The sequence below is a fragment of the Arachis ipaensis genome, chromosome B03 (genome assembly GCF_000816755.2).
Source record: "Arachis ipaensis cultivar K30076 chromosome B03, Araip1.1, whole genome shotgun sequence".
Classification (NCBI taxonomy): Eukaryota; Viridiplantae; Streptophyta; class Magnoliopsida; order Fabales; family Fabaceae; genus Arachis; species Arachis ipaensis.
Genome location: NC_029787.2, coordinates 113,181,382 through 113,198,022, shown reverse-complemented (window position 1 = coordinate 113,198,022; position 16,641 = coordinate 113,181,382).

Genomic DNA, 16,641 nt, shown 5'->3' with positions numbered 1-16,641 from the left:
TTGGAAGTCCATGGAACTTGCAATTCTGCTGCATTAGAGAAACTAATTGAGGCTTAAGCTCAAAGTTGTTTGCTCCAATTGTAGGAAGTAAGATGCTTCTTCCATAGAAGTTAGAAGAGGGTGCAATAAAGTCACCAAGCATCTTCCTTGCATCTCCACCATTGTTTTTAGGTTCGGCCATGTCTCCTTCTTTTTCGAAAATTTCTGTCAGATCCTCTCCAGAGGGTTGTGCCTTAGCTTCCCTTAGCTTCCTCTTCAGAGTCCTTTCAGGTTCAAGGTCAGCTTCAACAAGAATGTTCTTATCCTTGTTCCTGCTTATATGAAAAAGAAGAGAACAGAAAAGAAAATATGAAATCCTCTATGTCATAGTATAGAGATTCTTTATGTGAGTATAAGAGGAGAAGAATAGAAGGAGGAGAAGAGAAAAACTCGAACACAGAGAAGAAGAGAGGGTTCAAATTTTGAGTGGAAGAGGAGTGTTAGTAAATAAATAAATAAATAGAAAGAGATGAGAGGGGGAAGAATTCGAAAATTAAATAAAATGAAATAAAAATATTTTTGTTTTTATTTTGACTATTAATTAGAATTTGAAATTTAAGAAGGAAAATAAAATTAAATTAAAATTTAAAACAAATAGTTAATTAAAAAAAATTTGAAAAAGAAGGGAGGGGTTTTCGAAAATTGGTGAGAAAAAAGTTAGTTAGGTGGTTTTGAAAAAGATATGATTGAAATAGAAAACTTTTAAAAATAAACCAAAAAGTCAAGTAGTTAATTAAAAAAGATTTGAAAATCAAATTTGAAAGGGTGAGAAGTTAGAAAAGATTTTGAAATTGATTTTGAAAAAGATATGATTGAAATTGAAAAAGATACGATTGAAATTTAATTTGAAAAAGGTTTAAAAAGGAAATTAAAAAGATTTGATTTTTGAAAATTAAAGTTGATTACTTGACTAACTAAAAGATAGGATTTTAAAATTTAAAGAATGAACCTTTCTTAATAGGCAAGTAACAACTTGAGATTTTTGAATCAAAATATTAAAAGTTAGCAATGAATTCGAAAATATGAAACAAAAATAAGAAAAAGATTTTTGAAAATCATTTTGAAATTTTCGAAAATATTAAGAAGAAAATTGAAAAAGAATTGATTTTTGAAAAAGTTTTGAAAAGATAGGATTTTTAAATTGAAAATTTTGACTTGACTAATAAGAAACAACTAAATTTTAAAACTTTTTGACTAAATCAATTCAAAATTTTCGAAATTTATGAGAAGAATAAGTGAAAGATATTTTTTTTATTTTTGAATTTTTATGAAGAGAGAGAAAAACAACAAAAAGACTCAAAACATGAAAATTATAAATCAAAACACACAATGCATGCAACAACACTTTGAATGTCAAGATGAACACCAAGAACACTTTGAATGTCAAGATGAACACCAAGAACCTATTTTTGAAAATTTTTAAGAAAAAGAAAATATGCAAGACACCAAACTTAAAAATTTTTATTCTATTAGACACTAATAATTCTAAATGCATATGAAAAACAAGAAAAGACACCAAACAAGAAAAATTTAGAGATCAAACAAAGAAATTCATCAAGAACAACTTGAAGATCATGCAGAACAAATGCATGAGTTTTCGAAAATTCTAATGAAAAATTAAAAAGATGCAATTGACACCAAACTTAAAAATTGACACTAGACTCAAGCAAGAAACATCAAATTTTGGTTTTTTTTTATTTTATTAAATTTTTTTGGTATTTTTTTAAAAATTAATTTTGAAAAAGAAAATAAGGATTTCAAAATTCTTAATGAGAATTCCAAGAATCATGCAATGTTAGTCTAAAACACCAGTCCAGGAATTAGACATGGCTTACTAGCCAGCCAAGCTTTCAGTGAAAGCTCTGGTCCAAAACACTAGACATGGCCAATGGCCAGCCAAGCTTTAGCATACAAATCAGGCATACAACAGCTAAATTGATGAGAATAAAAAAGCTCTTGTGATGATGAGTTGAAACCTCGGTCCAAAAGATTAGACATGGCTTCACAGCCAGCCAAACTTCAACAGATTATCATAAAACTCTAGAATTCATTCTTAAAAATTCTGAAGCCATAGAATAATTTTTTTTTAAAATAAAAATAAAAACAAAAAGCTTAAAAATAAAATAAAATTACCTAATCTGAGCAACAAGATGAACCGTCAGTTGTCCAAAATCGAACAATCCCCGGCAACGTCGCCAAAAACTTGGTGCACGAAATCGTGATTGTTCATTCCCCATCAACGGCACCAAAAACTTAGCACGCACGTTTGAAATCTTAAATTCTTTTTCACAATTTCGATACAACAAACCAGCAAGTGCACTGGGTCGTCCAAGTAATAAACCTTACGTGAGTAAGGGTCGATCCCACGGAGATTGTCAGCTTGAAGCAAGCTATGGTCACCTTGTAAATCTCAGTCAGGCGGATTCAAATGGTTATGGGATTTTGATAATTAAAATATAATTAAAATATAAAATATGATAGAAATACTTATGTAATTCATTGGTGAGAATTTCAGATAAGCGTATGGAGTTGCTTTTGTTCCTTCTGAACCTCTGCTTCTTTCATATGTAGAGGTCTTCCGTGGAGTTAAATGCCAATTTGTAACTTGTTTCTGGCGTTTAACGCCATAATAGGGCAGAAAGCTGGCGTTAAACACCAGTTTGCGTCATCTAAACTCGGGCAAAATATGAACTATTATATATTGCTGGAAAGCCCTGGATGTCTACTTTCTAACGCAATTAAGAGAGCACCAATTGGGTTTCTGTAGCTCTAGAAAATCCACTTCGAGTACAGGGAGGTCAAAATCCAACAGCATCTGCAGTCCTTCTTCAGCCTTTGAATCAGATTTTTGCTTAAGTCCCTCAATTTCAGCCAGAAATTACCTGAAATCATAGAAAAACACACAAACTCATAGTAATATCTAGAAATGTGATTTTTATTTAAAAAATAATAAAAATATATTAAAAACTAACTAAATCATACTAAAAACTATGTAAAAACAATGCCAAAAAGCATATAAATTATCCGCTCATCAACAAGCTGCAAAAATCTCACTAGAGATGGCAGACAACTCAAGGAAACAGGCTTATAGACTTGTAGAGGATGTCTTGGTGAAGGTTAAAGGCCTATACATCCCTGCTGATTTCATAATCCTAGAAATTGGGAAGGATGAGGATGAATCCATCATCCTAGGAAGACCCTTCCTAGCCACAGCAAGAGCTGTGATTGATGTGGACAGAGGAGAGTTAGTCCTTCAATTGAATGAGGACTTGATAATGAGAAATTGTTGTCGGTATAGATTTTCTTCCTAAAGAAAGGAATTTCTTCGTTGTAAGCATAGCTCCAAACCAACAAACAACTCTCACATCAAATTAAATTTTGGTTTTTGTCACAAGAACAAACCCCAATGAATTTATAACCGAAGTATTTAGACTCCAGGTCATCTCACAAAGAATTGCAATGAAGTGTATGATTATTGGCTATGAAAATGTAAGGGGGTTTGATTTTATATTTTTTTACAAGAAAAGTAGATGGCAAGAATAATTAAATGACAAGAAAAGTAAATTAAGCAAATAACTAAAGAAAGCAAGTAATAAAGAGAGACATTGATGGCAAGGGTTGAGATCATAGGCTTTCTATCCTAGTCATACAATGATTAATTCATCTTATTTAGTCAACTCCAAGAAATAGAAGAAGGTATCATGTTATCTTCACATAGGGAGAATGTCAAACAAGACTAATCAATCATATCACAATAATAACAAGAATCTATCTCATTTTGTCATCTCCAATATTGGAAGAAGGTATCACATTATCTTCCATAAGAGAAAGTCAAACAAGACTAGTTAACCTCAATCCAAATGTACTAATCAACTCACTAATAGAATTAGCAAAAGATTAGAGTCAATGAAAATCATATTAACTAACAACTCTAGATCACCAACATTAGTTGGGTATTCATGACTCAAGATTACCTAATTACTCTTTCCAAGCCAAGAATGCTCAAAGTCTACTCTAAAGCCCAACCAAGTATTTTGTTAAACACTTGGTAGGTATAAATGGAAAGCATGGTAAATATGCAAGAATTATAAATCTACCAACTACTGATTGTAAGGAAAGTAAGATCACAACTCAAATCAACAATAAAAGAACATCAAACATTAAATTGCATTAAAAGGGATCCAAATCCAACAAGAGCATCCATGAACATAAAAGAGAGCATAAAAGGAAAATTAACACTACAAACCATGAAAATCAAATAGTAGAAACAAGAATTCATAAAGGAAAGAAGATGAAAACATGAGATTGAACCTAGATCTAGAAGAGATTAACTTAACCTAACCTAATTCTAGAGAGAAGAGGGAGCTTCTCTCTCTAGAAACTACTCTACATGATGCTAACACTTTAAACAATTGCTCCCAAGTCACACATACAATCATGAAAAGTGCGCCCACCAATACAACAAGACACCAAACAAGGTCCAGGGTCACCACATTTCTTTGGAATAGGTTCCATCAAGGAAGAATTGAACTACCCAAGGATAATGTCTCCAATTCTCCTACCCTATCCTTGTGTGTACACAAGTCTTTCAAAAATTTTGCATACTTTGGAATTTGTTGAATAGCATCAAGAAATGGTATGGTTACCTCAACCTTTTTGAACACTTGAAGCATGTTCAAATAAAATTCCAGTGTTTTCTTTGCCTTCTTCACCATGGAAGGGAATGGAATAGGAATGGACTCATCCACTACAGCTTTCCTCTTGGGTTCCTTGAGACTTACTCCTTCTTCGTCATGCCTTTTGGCTACCTCCTCTTCTTTATGTGGAGAGTGAGCTGAGCTTTGGTGTATCCAAGGAAGGGTCCTTGGTTCGAAACCCGTGGGAAGCATGCGCTACCCCTTTTCTTGGTTGCCTTGCTTCCTTGCTTCCTCAAGGTGTGGGGTTCGAACCCTGGGGAGTGCATTTGGCCAATTTTGGCTTATTTTCCATGTGAGTAGCGCCTCCACCCTTTCCCCTTGGTCATGGGTTCAAGTCTTGGAGCATGCATTTGGAAATCATTTTTCTTGAATTTCTCCTCTAGCGCTCTCGATAATGCTCACTTTGTGAGCTGAGCTTGGTTCCTCATTTCCTTATTTCTTGGCCTTGTATGTTGATTACTACCATGAGGGTAGTTGTTTTGGCCTTGAGAAGGATAGGGTGGACAGTTGTTGTAGTTCACATTGGCCACTACAAGAGCATGTTCCTCTTGAATTTGATGGCATTGATCGGTGTAATGTGTGGTGCTAGAGCACAAACCACAAATCCTAGGAGGGCCTTCAAGTTGAGCAACTGGAGGTGGGGCTTGGACGGCTTGGATGGAGTAGTATTCCTTTTGATCCTTTTGTATTTGCGTGAGGATGGTGGTCATATCCCCAAGTGCTTTGGTTAGGCTTGATTTGGAAGGGGATGGTTCTACCACACCCTTGAGAGGATTACTTCTCACCTTTGCATGTTGTGTAGCCTCAGCAACATCCTTTAGCAAATTCCAAGCTTCTCCCTCTGTCTTATTTTTCGAAAGGGGACCACCACTAGAAGCGGTGAGCAATCTTCTATCTTCCACACAAAGACCTCCGGTGAAGTAGCTAATGAGCAAGTGAGTGTTCATTCCATGGTATAGACAAGATTCCAATAGCCTCTTAAACTAAGACCAATACTCGTACAAACTCTCTTGGTCTTTTTGCATTATACCCGAAATCCCCTTCCAGATGTAGTCGGTCTTCTCCAGTAGGAAGAACTTATCTAGAAACTCTCTTCTCAAGAAATCCCAATCAGTCGCAATCTCATCCGGTAGCGAATAAAACCATGTCTTTGCTTGCCCTTCAAGAGAGAAAGGGGAGGCAAAAACCATAATAGCCACCTCATCGGTTTCATGCCTTCGAGCCGTAGAACATGCAACTTGAAAATCCTTTAGATGTCGGATGGGGTCTTGACCCGGCAACCCATGATATTTAGGAAGTAGATGTATCAAGCTACTCTTCAACTCAAAGTTGGGATCAAGGTTAGGATACCTTGCTTGCAAAGGTTGAAGTATGATATCCGGAGCTCCTTGCTCATGCAAAGTGATCCGTCGTGACAACGCCATGTGTGGCTCACCTGTAGGAAACAAAGATGTATTAGTAGTGCCAACAGAAGAATAGGAAGTAGCGGACTCCAAGTCACTCTCAGTACCGCCTAGTGATTCGGTATGTTCCTTAAGAGAGGCCGAAGTACTAGCCGTATAATCCAACCACCGTCTAGCTTGCTATTCATACCCTGGGTCGAGCTGTCCGACCCGGGCTGTTTAGCGAAAAGACGACCGACCTCTTCAGGTCAGACCATCCGACCTCTTCTCAAAGAGCTTGGCCAAATCACCAGAAAAGCCCAATAAGGGCCTGAACAGAGGAACACGACCCAAACCCAAAGGCAGCCCAAGCCTATAGAGATAAGGGCGGTTCCCTTGAAGATAAGATGACCTCACCCAAAGATAAAATAAGATAAGATAACTACCTTATCTCCAAAAAGGTCACTCCTCATCATTATAAATACACTGGAGCACACAGGTATAACTCATACTCTGATTCTACAAAAAACCTGCTTAATACCCTTGCTAACTTAAGCATCGGAGTCCCTTGCAGGTACCACCACCTGATAAACCCCGATTTCATGATTTATCTTGTGCTTATTTTGGGGGATTTTGTCACCTTTTCTCGCATTTATTCAATGAAATAGCATGGTTTTGTAATTCTCCCTTGAATTTTGCATAAGTATAAAAACGTGCTTTTTAAGCCCTAAATTGGTGATTTTAATTCACTTTAATTCTATTCGATGCCTTGATATATTTGATGAGTGAATTCAGGTCCATAAGGCAAATATTGGATGGAAGAAATGAGGAGAAAAGCATACAAAAAGGAAGAATGCATGAAGAAACAAAGATTGGGAATGCACCAAAGGACGCGCACGCGCACCAGGCGCACACGCGCAAAAGCGGTTTTACCTATAGACGCGCACGCGTATACGCCGCATCCGCGCGGGTTGAGAATTCGCCAATCAATGCACACGCGCACATGGCGCGCACGTGCCGATACTCTCACGTGGCCCACTTGAAGGCAAAATGCTGGGGGCGATTTTTGAGCTGCCCAGGCCCAAATCCAACTTGTTTCTGAGTGTATTTCATGCAGAATTGAAGTGCAAGCAAAGGAGGGAGCAATGAGTTTAGCCAACATGAGCCTTTAGTTAGTTTTCTAGAGAGAGAAGCTCCTTCTTCTCTCTAGAATTAGGTTAGGATTAGGTTAGATTATTTTAATTTCATGTTTGATTACTTGATCTCATGTTGCTTCGTTGATAATTTCTCATCTCTACATCTTGACTCTCTTAGTTTTTATGTTAATTTCTCATTTTGCTCTCTTTTGTGATGATGACTCATGTTGGATTTGTTAACTTTAATTCAATTTTGATGTTGATGTTTCTTTGATTGATGAATTGAGTTGTGATCTCCCTTTCTTGCAATTAATAGTGGTAGATTTTAGTATCCTTGCAATTTATGATGTTGACTTTTATCGCATTCTAAGTGTTTGATGAAATACTCTCTTTAGTTTTTGAGTAGTTTTGTCAACTTTTGGCCTAAGCCAAGGGACTTGAGTGATCTTGAGTTTTTGGACATAATGGATTTGGTGATTTGAGAACCCTGGGTGATCAATTTGAAGCCCATTGACGCTAACCCACTACTAAGCCAATTAGTAGGTAGGTTAGGACTTAGGGGTGGATGTGATCAAGCCTATTTGACATACTTCAAGTCTAGGAGTAAATGTTACGTACTTAAGGCTTCGAAAAGTAGATTTAATGGGTTGGCCTCTCATAATTGTCAATAATTGGTTTGTTAACTAGGACGGTGATCTCAAGTACGCAAGTCTTAGCCAAGAGTTCTTTATTTTATTTTCTTTACTTACTCACTCAGTTTACTTTCTTGCCGTCTCATAAACAAAACCCCCTTTTACCCCATCGTAGCCAATACGCTTGCACTACATTGCTTCCTAGGGAGACGACCCGGAGTCCAAATACTCTGGTTATTTCTTATTTGGGGTTTGTTCTTTATGACATCCTAAAATTTAATTTGATGTGAGAGTTGTTTGTTGGTTTGGAGCTATACTTGCAACGTAAATTTTTTGTGAAATTCCTTACCGACAAGAATTCTCGGTGTCAAATTAATGGCGCCGTTGCCGGGGATCCAATGGTGCTATGTTATTGGCTATTGTATATATTGTGAATAGCTTGAACTTTGGTTTGTTTACCAGTTTTTACTAGTTAGGATTTTATTTTCTTTATTTTTTTTATTGCCCTTTGTTTTTATTTTCTCTTCCATTATGAATTCTCATCCTTTTGGCTATGAGTGTAGTTCAAACTATGTTGTAGGAAATGGAAGCTCTAATGAGGATATGCATCAAGGATTTGGGAATCAAGGATGGGAGGAACCTCAAGCTTATGAACAACCTTCATGGCAACAACCTCCTACGAACTCTTATGGTATAATTCTGATCCTAGCGTATATCAATCTAATGTGTGTGATGACCCTTATTGTGGTTGTCAACCACAATCATCATATGCATGTGACCCCATTCCTCAATATCGCCACACATCATACTCACAGGCCTCACACCACCATTCCACTCTACAGGACCATAATTCATACACACCATATCAACCACCATTTGAATCACACATAGAACAACCACCATCCCAATACCAATATTCCCAAGAACCACAAATTCCACATACACCACCTTCAAGAACTCCACCAATATGAACCACCTTCCGATTACAACAATCTTTCCTTAACCGATGAATTCTCTCTTCCAACACCATCTTCCGATGAAGTCTTCATATTAGAACTGAGAGACCTTGAATCTCGCATCTTAAGGCGGCAAGAGGAGGATGAAACTAAGTTTAAGGAGCTAAGAGCAAAGATAGCTAGCATGGTAGAAGCCGTGAATCACTTAACGTCCCACCTAAGTTCATGCACCCCCATTGTTGAATATGGAGAAACAATCAAGGAGCTTAGTGAGGGTATGAACTTGAAGCTCCATGGTGATGAACGAGAATTGAAGCAAAAAGGACAACAAGAGGAGAAGATAGAGATTAGCGAACAAAAGGAAGTAGTGGATGGATGTTTAGGATACGTTGAGCACGTAAAGGAATCTCAAATTGAAGAACCTTCTTCCAAAAAGTTTGGAGGCGATATTGAAGAGAAGAGTAATGTTGCGGAAGTAAACAGAGAGTTGAAGGAAATTGATCAAGAAGTGGATTCCATCACTAGTGATTTTTTGCCCATGTTGATCAATTCCCTTGACGATCTTGTTGAACCTTTCCCCAGTGGATCAGAAAGCAAGGTTGAGGAAGACTTGAAACCTCCAAAGCCTACTGAGGGTGAAGAACTGGGAGAAGTATTCCAAGCAACAGGCGCTCCTATCTATGATGATTTCGAATCAACATATGATCCTTTCGAGTTTGAAGAGTCCTTCCCCAAATTGCCTAGACTTGATGATGAGGTAGATTTCACTATACCTCCTATCTATGATGAGAGTGATAGGGAAGAAGAATGTGATCTTGAGGAAGCTTGGCATGAGGAGGAACTTGAAGAACCTTGCCAAGTGGTGGAAACCTCTAGAAGAGGATGGACGGGAGTAGAGCATGCTTTATCAAGATCTTTGGGAACTCCTCCACCTAATTCATCATCCAATCCTTCGCTTGAGTGGGTAAAACTTCTAACTCTCAGCTTTATTATCCCACTTGAGTATGGTTTGCTTGAAACGGATGGCCAACTTAGGGCGCTTTGTGGAATTAAGTGAAAGAGGAGGATGTTTAGTGGTTGGCGTTCTAAATCTAGGCTCATTATGGTGGGAAGCTCGAAATTGAAGAGCATGGATTGGTGTAATGCTCAATTAAATGGGTCTAGGAGAGTAGTTTGGTGCTTCCATGAGAATTCTGTTTTCTCGTCGCCCAGACAAAGTCAAGGCAATCAACTAGAAGATGGGTGCGAGGACAAGATATGGGATCCTGGACTATCCCATGATAGTCAATTCCGGGAGCTCATGTCTTGGGGAGGACCTCACCAAAGCTTAATGAAGAAGGTTGGAACTTCTGACAACCGAGTGAAGGACAAGCACTCTTGGAGGTTCAAGGATGGATACAAGCATAAGCCACCTTAGCAAGAAGCCTCCCAATGTCCAACTTAAGGACTTAAACTAAAAGTTCTTGGTGGGAGACACCCCACCATGGTAAACTCTTTCCATTCTCTTGTAGATATAATGAATGAATGAATTGGGTTCCGTTGTATATAGTTTCTTTACTTCTTGGTATATTTTTCTTTGCTTACTAAGGTGTTTATACATTCTATGCTTTAATAAGGGATGAATCTTTGAATTGAGTTTTTGCTTGAATTGCAAGTTTTCTCAAGTTGTTTGGGAAAACCCCCTAAGTTTCAAAATGTGCTTAATCTTGCACCTTAGCTAGTTCTAGAGTCTTAGAGAAGGATGGAAAGTTATGAGGTCTTTTGATGCTCATTAAAAAAAAGAGAGAGAGAAAAACCCATGCCACGCACAAGCGCAAATCGCGCGCGCGTGTAGGCTGCTTATCTCAACTATCTGGGCCAAGGACCAGAGAGTTGTGCGACTTTTGGGCAAACTCTGTGTCTCAACTCACGCGGACGCACGCTGTACGCGTCCGCGCCACTCCCTGTTTCTTCATACACGCGTTGGCGTACTTCGCGCCTTCGCGCCCATTCAATAAGCTCATACCATCCACGCAAACGCGCACAGTGCGCCCGCGTCGATGTATTTTAGCATCACCCAGGCCAAAGGACCCGATAGTTGTGCCAACTCTGGGCCTCTTTTGTGCCTCTGGCCCAGCATACCTGCACGGACGCGCACCGTACGCGTTCGCGCCGACCCCTAATTCTCCCATTTACGCGTAGGCGTGTATGGTGCTTCCGCGCCAATCCTTAAATACCTCCACCCACGCGGACGCGCATGGTGCGCGCACGCGTGGATTCAAATTTTTACTTACCCCGGAGACGCGAAGCCCTAGCGCATTCGTGCAATACCCCTCTTCACCTCTAACGTTCTATTTCCCTCCATCTTCAACTTCTCACCTCTGAGCAACCACCACCGGCTGCCCTCCGGCGAGCAACCCGCAACCATCGCCGCCGCTATTACCGCCCAACCTCCTCTTCATCACTCCCTCTCTTCCACTCAACCCTCTCTATCTCTGCCTTCTCTCACAGCTAGCCTCAGCGCCGCCCCCAAGCACTGCCGCGACCACCATTGTCATCGACGGCGAGCTCTACGGTGATGTCGAACAAACGCACCACTTCATCTTCCCTTCAGTTGCCCCGTTCAGTTTCTGCATTCCAGGTTCCATACCCCCCTGTTCTACATCCTTTTTACTGCTTACTGTTAATTACATTAGTTTAGTTAGATTAGCTTAGTTAGTTAGTTTAGTTTGATTTAGGTGGTTAGCGAATCTGGGCTGAGTAATGGATTTAGGCTTGTGTCAATTTCTGTTGCTATGTGAAATTGCTCTGTTTTGTTGCATCACTCTGTGTTCATTTATTCTGTTGATGCTGCTTACTTGTGATGGATTGGTGAAGGGAATGCTAATTGAAGCAACTGCCCCTGTTCTTTGTGCTGTTTGAAATGCTTTGTTGCTGAACTATTGGCTATCTGTTACATCCATATGAACTCATATATGTGATTTGTGTTTCTAATTGTTAATGAACTCATATGGAATCTAATTTGACTGTTTGAATTTGAAAAATAGCCAATTTGCTGCTGAAATGCTGCCGAATTTTTCTTAACTATAGTCCTTAAACTGACCTTGTTTGATGGGTGTAGCAATTTCTAGTTGATGATTTCTGTTCAATTAGCACTTTGCTGCCCAAATGGTTTTGGAAAATCTTCAGGAACAAGTTTTGGTCTTGCTTATACTCTTTGCTTGTTATGCATGATGATTTGCGTATAGGCATTGAATGGTTTGAATGAATTTTCTAATTGACCATCACTTATGATTTCCTTAAAATTTTGTGCCTCTTTTGCATAGACACACAAGTTTGAATATTCTAATCTATGTGACCAAGTAGTTCATTGTGTTCATACATAGTCTCATTAAGTCACATAGACCATGAGGTTTCCAATTCATATTTGAACTTGTGACTTGTATGCATTGTTAGGATTGGTGTTAAATGTGCTTGATTTACTTGTTTCTCAAGGTCTTGATTTCACCAACACAAATTCATTTGATACTAGTGATCCTTGCATTAATTGATGGTTTGTTCCATATTATCTGCTTTCTAGCTATATCATATTTCATCATCAATGACTTGTTACATTTCATGATTGTGGCAAGATATGGTTTGAATTCTTGGTTTGAAGTTCGGTTTGAATTCTGAATTATGTTTGCTTGCATTCCAAGAAATCTCCTTTCTTTATTCACTTCACGAGTATGCTTTGCTTTGAGTGCTTTATACCTATTTGGCTATCTACTTACATTGTGTCATCTCTGTTTTTCAGGATGTCGGATAGAGGAAAAGCTATAGCCACCACTTTCAAAAAGAGGAAGCGCTCCAAGACCTCTACCCCCTCACCATATGCTAACTATGCCAAGAATCCGCTAAATGAAGAAGACAAAGAAAATTAGTTACTTCCGTCCACTGATTCAATCAAATTCCCCAACCTCTACTGCGAGTTACGCTTTTGCCGTTATACAAAGAAAAATTTGAACATTGAGAGGAAGCTGAATCTTCCCAATGACGTGAGGCGTGCCATAAACACCCGTATTTTGGAGTTGGGATTGGATTTCGTTGATAGGGACCTAGGAAGGATTAACATCTCATGGGTTAAGGAGTTTTACTGTAACTTCTTCCGAGTGAACTTGGATTCAGTGCACGTAAGGGGTAGAGAGATTATGATCACTGAGGAGGCTATAGGGGATGCACTGCTTTGCAAAGTTGGTACTCCTGACACTTGTGCCTACCAGCAGGTAGAGGTGGCTATCCTCTCATGACTTTTGACTATGAGGCGCTTAAGCGCGTGATTGCTACACCAGATGCTCCCTGGGTGATGGATTCGAACAAGAAGAAGCCTAAGGGGATGCTATCTGCATATCTGTCTAGGGAGGCTAGGACCTGGCAGTAGATATTTGCCCACTATGTCTTGCCTACCACTCACTTCTCAGAAATTCTGATGGATATGCTAATTCTGATTGGGTGCGTCATGGAAGGGAAGAGGTGTACTTCCCCCGGCTTTTATCTTCCATTGTTAGCCAATTTCGAGCCTATGCTTAACCCATTTGTTCTTAATTGTAGCACATTACAAGCCTAAGTGAAAAACAATAAATATCCCTTAATTTGGATCTTTGACTAGCTTAGACTAGTGAGAGTGTTTATCATTTGATTTTGGGAAAGTTGAGAATATTGGGTAGAGATAAAAGTGTGTTTGTTGAAAAATCTAGGGAATTGGGTGCATACTCATGTATTAATCATGTGTAAACCATATGCATTGATGTTCTTATATATATTTTAGCTAAAAAAAAAGAAAAGCAATAAAAAGGGGACAAAATGCCCCAAAGTGAAGTTCAATAAGAGTCAATGCGTATGTGTGGTGATCAAAAGAGAATACATGAGTGTGTGAGAAAAGTGAAGAATGGGTAGTTAGGTTTGTTTAGAATTGTATAGGTTGTCATAGGTTAGGTGGGAAGTTTAAGCTAATCAAAGATTCAAATCTCAAGCTCACTTGACCATATGCATCCTACCTTGACCCTAGCCCCATTACAACCTATGAGAAAGACCTTATGATATTTGTATGCATGCATAAAGTAATTGTTGATTGTCAGATGAAAAACAAATCTTGGAAAGCATGAGTAGGGGAGAATTGAGTGAATCAACCCCATACACTTGAGTGCCTAGAGCGGATACACATCTGGCGAGGGTTCGATCGCTCAATTACATGTTTCCACCCATGATCATCTTTTCTTGCAAGTTTGTGAACTCTTTCAATGATTCAATCCAATTACGGTTTGCTTGATTGCTAATACCTTGGCCCTTGTGCTTGTATGCGTATTCTTCAAAATTGATTTATTTTGACTATGCCATTTCATCATGTAAATAGATTGCATGTAGATAGATTGCATTTAGTAGTTGCATTGAATAAATGTTAAATACCCTTTTGCTTCTTCTTGATTTTAGCATGAGGACATGCTTAGTTTAAGTGTGGGGAGATTTGATAAACCCCGATTTCGTGATTTATCTTGTGCTTATTTTGGGGGATTTTGTCACATTTTCTCGCATTTATTCAATGAAATAGCATGGTTTTGTAATTCTCCCTTGAATTTCGCTTAAGTATAAAAACGTGATTTTTAGGCCCTAAATTGGTGATTTTAATTCACTTTAATTCCATTCGATGCCTTGATATGTTTGATGAGTGAATTCAGGTCCATAAGGCAAATATTGGATTGAAGAAATGAGGAGAAAAGCGTACAAAAAGGGAGAATGCATGAAGAAACAAAGATTGGGAATGCACCAAAGGACGCGCACGCGCACCAGGCGCACACGTGCAAAAGCGGTTTCACCTATAGACGCGCACGCGTACACGTCGCGTCCGCGCGGGTTGAGAATTTGCCAATCGACGCGCACGCGCACATGGCGCGTACGCGCCGATACTCTCACGTGGCCCACTTGAAGGCAAAACGCTGGGGGCGATTTCTGAGCTGCCCAGGCCCAAATCCAACTTGTTTTTGAGTGTATTTCATGCAGAATTGAAGTCCAAGCAAAGGTGGGAGCAATGAGTTTAGCCAACATGAGCCTTTAGTTAGTTTTTTAGAGAGAGAAGCTCCCTCTTCTCTCTAGAATTAGGTTAGGATTAGGTTAGATTATTTTAATTTCATGTTTGATTACTTATCTCATCTTGCTTCGTTGATAATTTCTCATCTCTACATCTTGACTCTCTTAGTTTTTATGTTAATTTCTCATTTTGCTCTCTTTTGTGATGATGACTCATGTTGGATTTGTTTACATTTAATGCAATTTTGATGTTGATGTTTCTTTGATTGATGAATTGAGTTGTGATCTTGGTGCACAAATTGTGAATCACACTTTTCACAACTCGTACCACTAACCAGCAAGTGCACTGGGTCGTCCAAGTAATTACGTGAGTAAGGGTCGAATCCCACGGAGATTGTTGGTATGAAGCAAGCAATGGTCACCTTGTAAATCTCAGTCAGGCAGATATAAAGTGATAACGGTGTTTTCAAATATTATATAATAAAATAGGGATAGAGATACTTATGTAAATCATTGGTAGGAATTTCAGATAAGCGAATGGAGATGCTTTTCGTTCCTCTGAACCTCTGCTTTCCTGCTATCTTCATCCAATCAGTCTCACTCCTTTCCATGGCTGGCTTTATGTGATACATCACCACTGTCAATGGCTACTTTCGGTCATCTCACGGGAAAATGATCCAATGCCCTGTCACGGTACGGAAGCTGGCGTTGAACGCCAGTTTACGTCATCTATTCTTGGCCAAAGTATGAACTATTATATATTTCTGGAATGCCCTGGATGTCTACTTTCCAACGCAATTGGAAGCGCGCCATTTTGAGTTCTGTAGCTCCAGAAAATCCACTTTGAGTGCAGGGAGGTCAGAGTCCAACAGCATCAGCAGTCCTTCTTCAACCTCTGAATCAGATTTTTGCTCAAGTCCCTCAATTTCAGCCAGAAAATACTTGAAATCACAGAAAAACACACAAACTCATAGTAAAGTCCAGAAATGTGAATTTAACATAAAAATCAATGAAAACATCCCTAAAAGTAACTAGATCCTCCTAAAAACATACTAAAAACAATGTCAAAAAGCGTATAAATTATCCGCTCATCACAACACCAAACTTAAATTGTTGCTTGTCCCCAAGCAACTGAAAATCAAGTAGGATAAAAAGAATAGAATATACTATAAATTCCAAACTATCAATGAAACATAGCTCCAATCATATGAGCGGGACTTATAGCTTTTTGCCTCTTGAATAGTTTTGGCATCTCACTTTATCCATTGAGGTTCAGAATGATTGGCATCTATAGGAACTTCAGATTTCGAATAGTGTTATTGACTCTCTTAGTTCAGTATGATGATTCTTGAACACAGCTTCTTTATGAGTCTTGGCCGTGGCCCTAAGCACTTTGTTTTCCAGTATTACCACCAGATACATAAATGCCACAGACACATAACTGGGTGAACCTTTTCAGATTGTGACTCAGCTTTGCTAAAGTCCCCAATTAGAGGTGTCCAGGGTTCTTAAGCACACTCTTTTTTTTGCTTTGGACCTTGACTTTAACCGCTCAGTCTCAAGTTTTCACTTGACACCTAAACGCCACAAGCACATGGTTAGGGACAACTTGGTTTAGCCGCTTAGACCAGGATTTTACTCCTTTAGGCCCTCCTATCCACTGATGCTCAAAGCCTTGGGATCCTTTTTAATTGCCCTTGCCTTTTGGTTTTAAGGGTTATTGGCTTTTTCTGCTTGCTTTTTCTTTCTATTTTTTT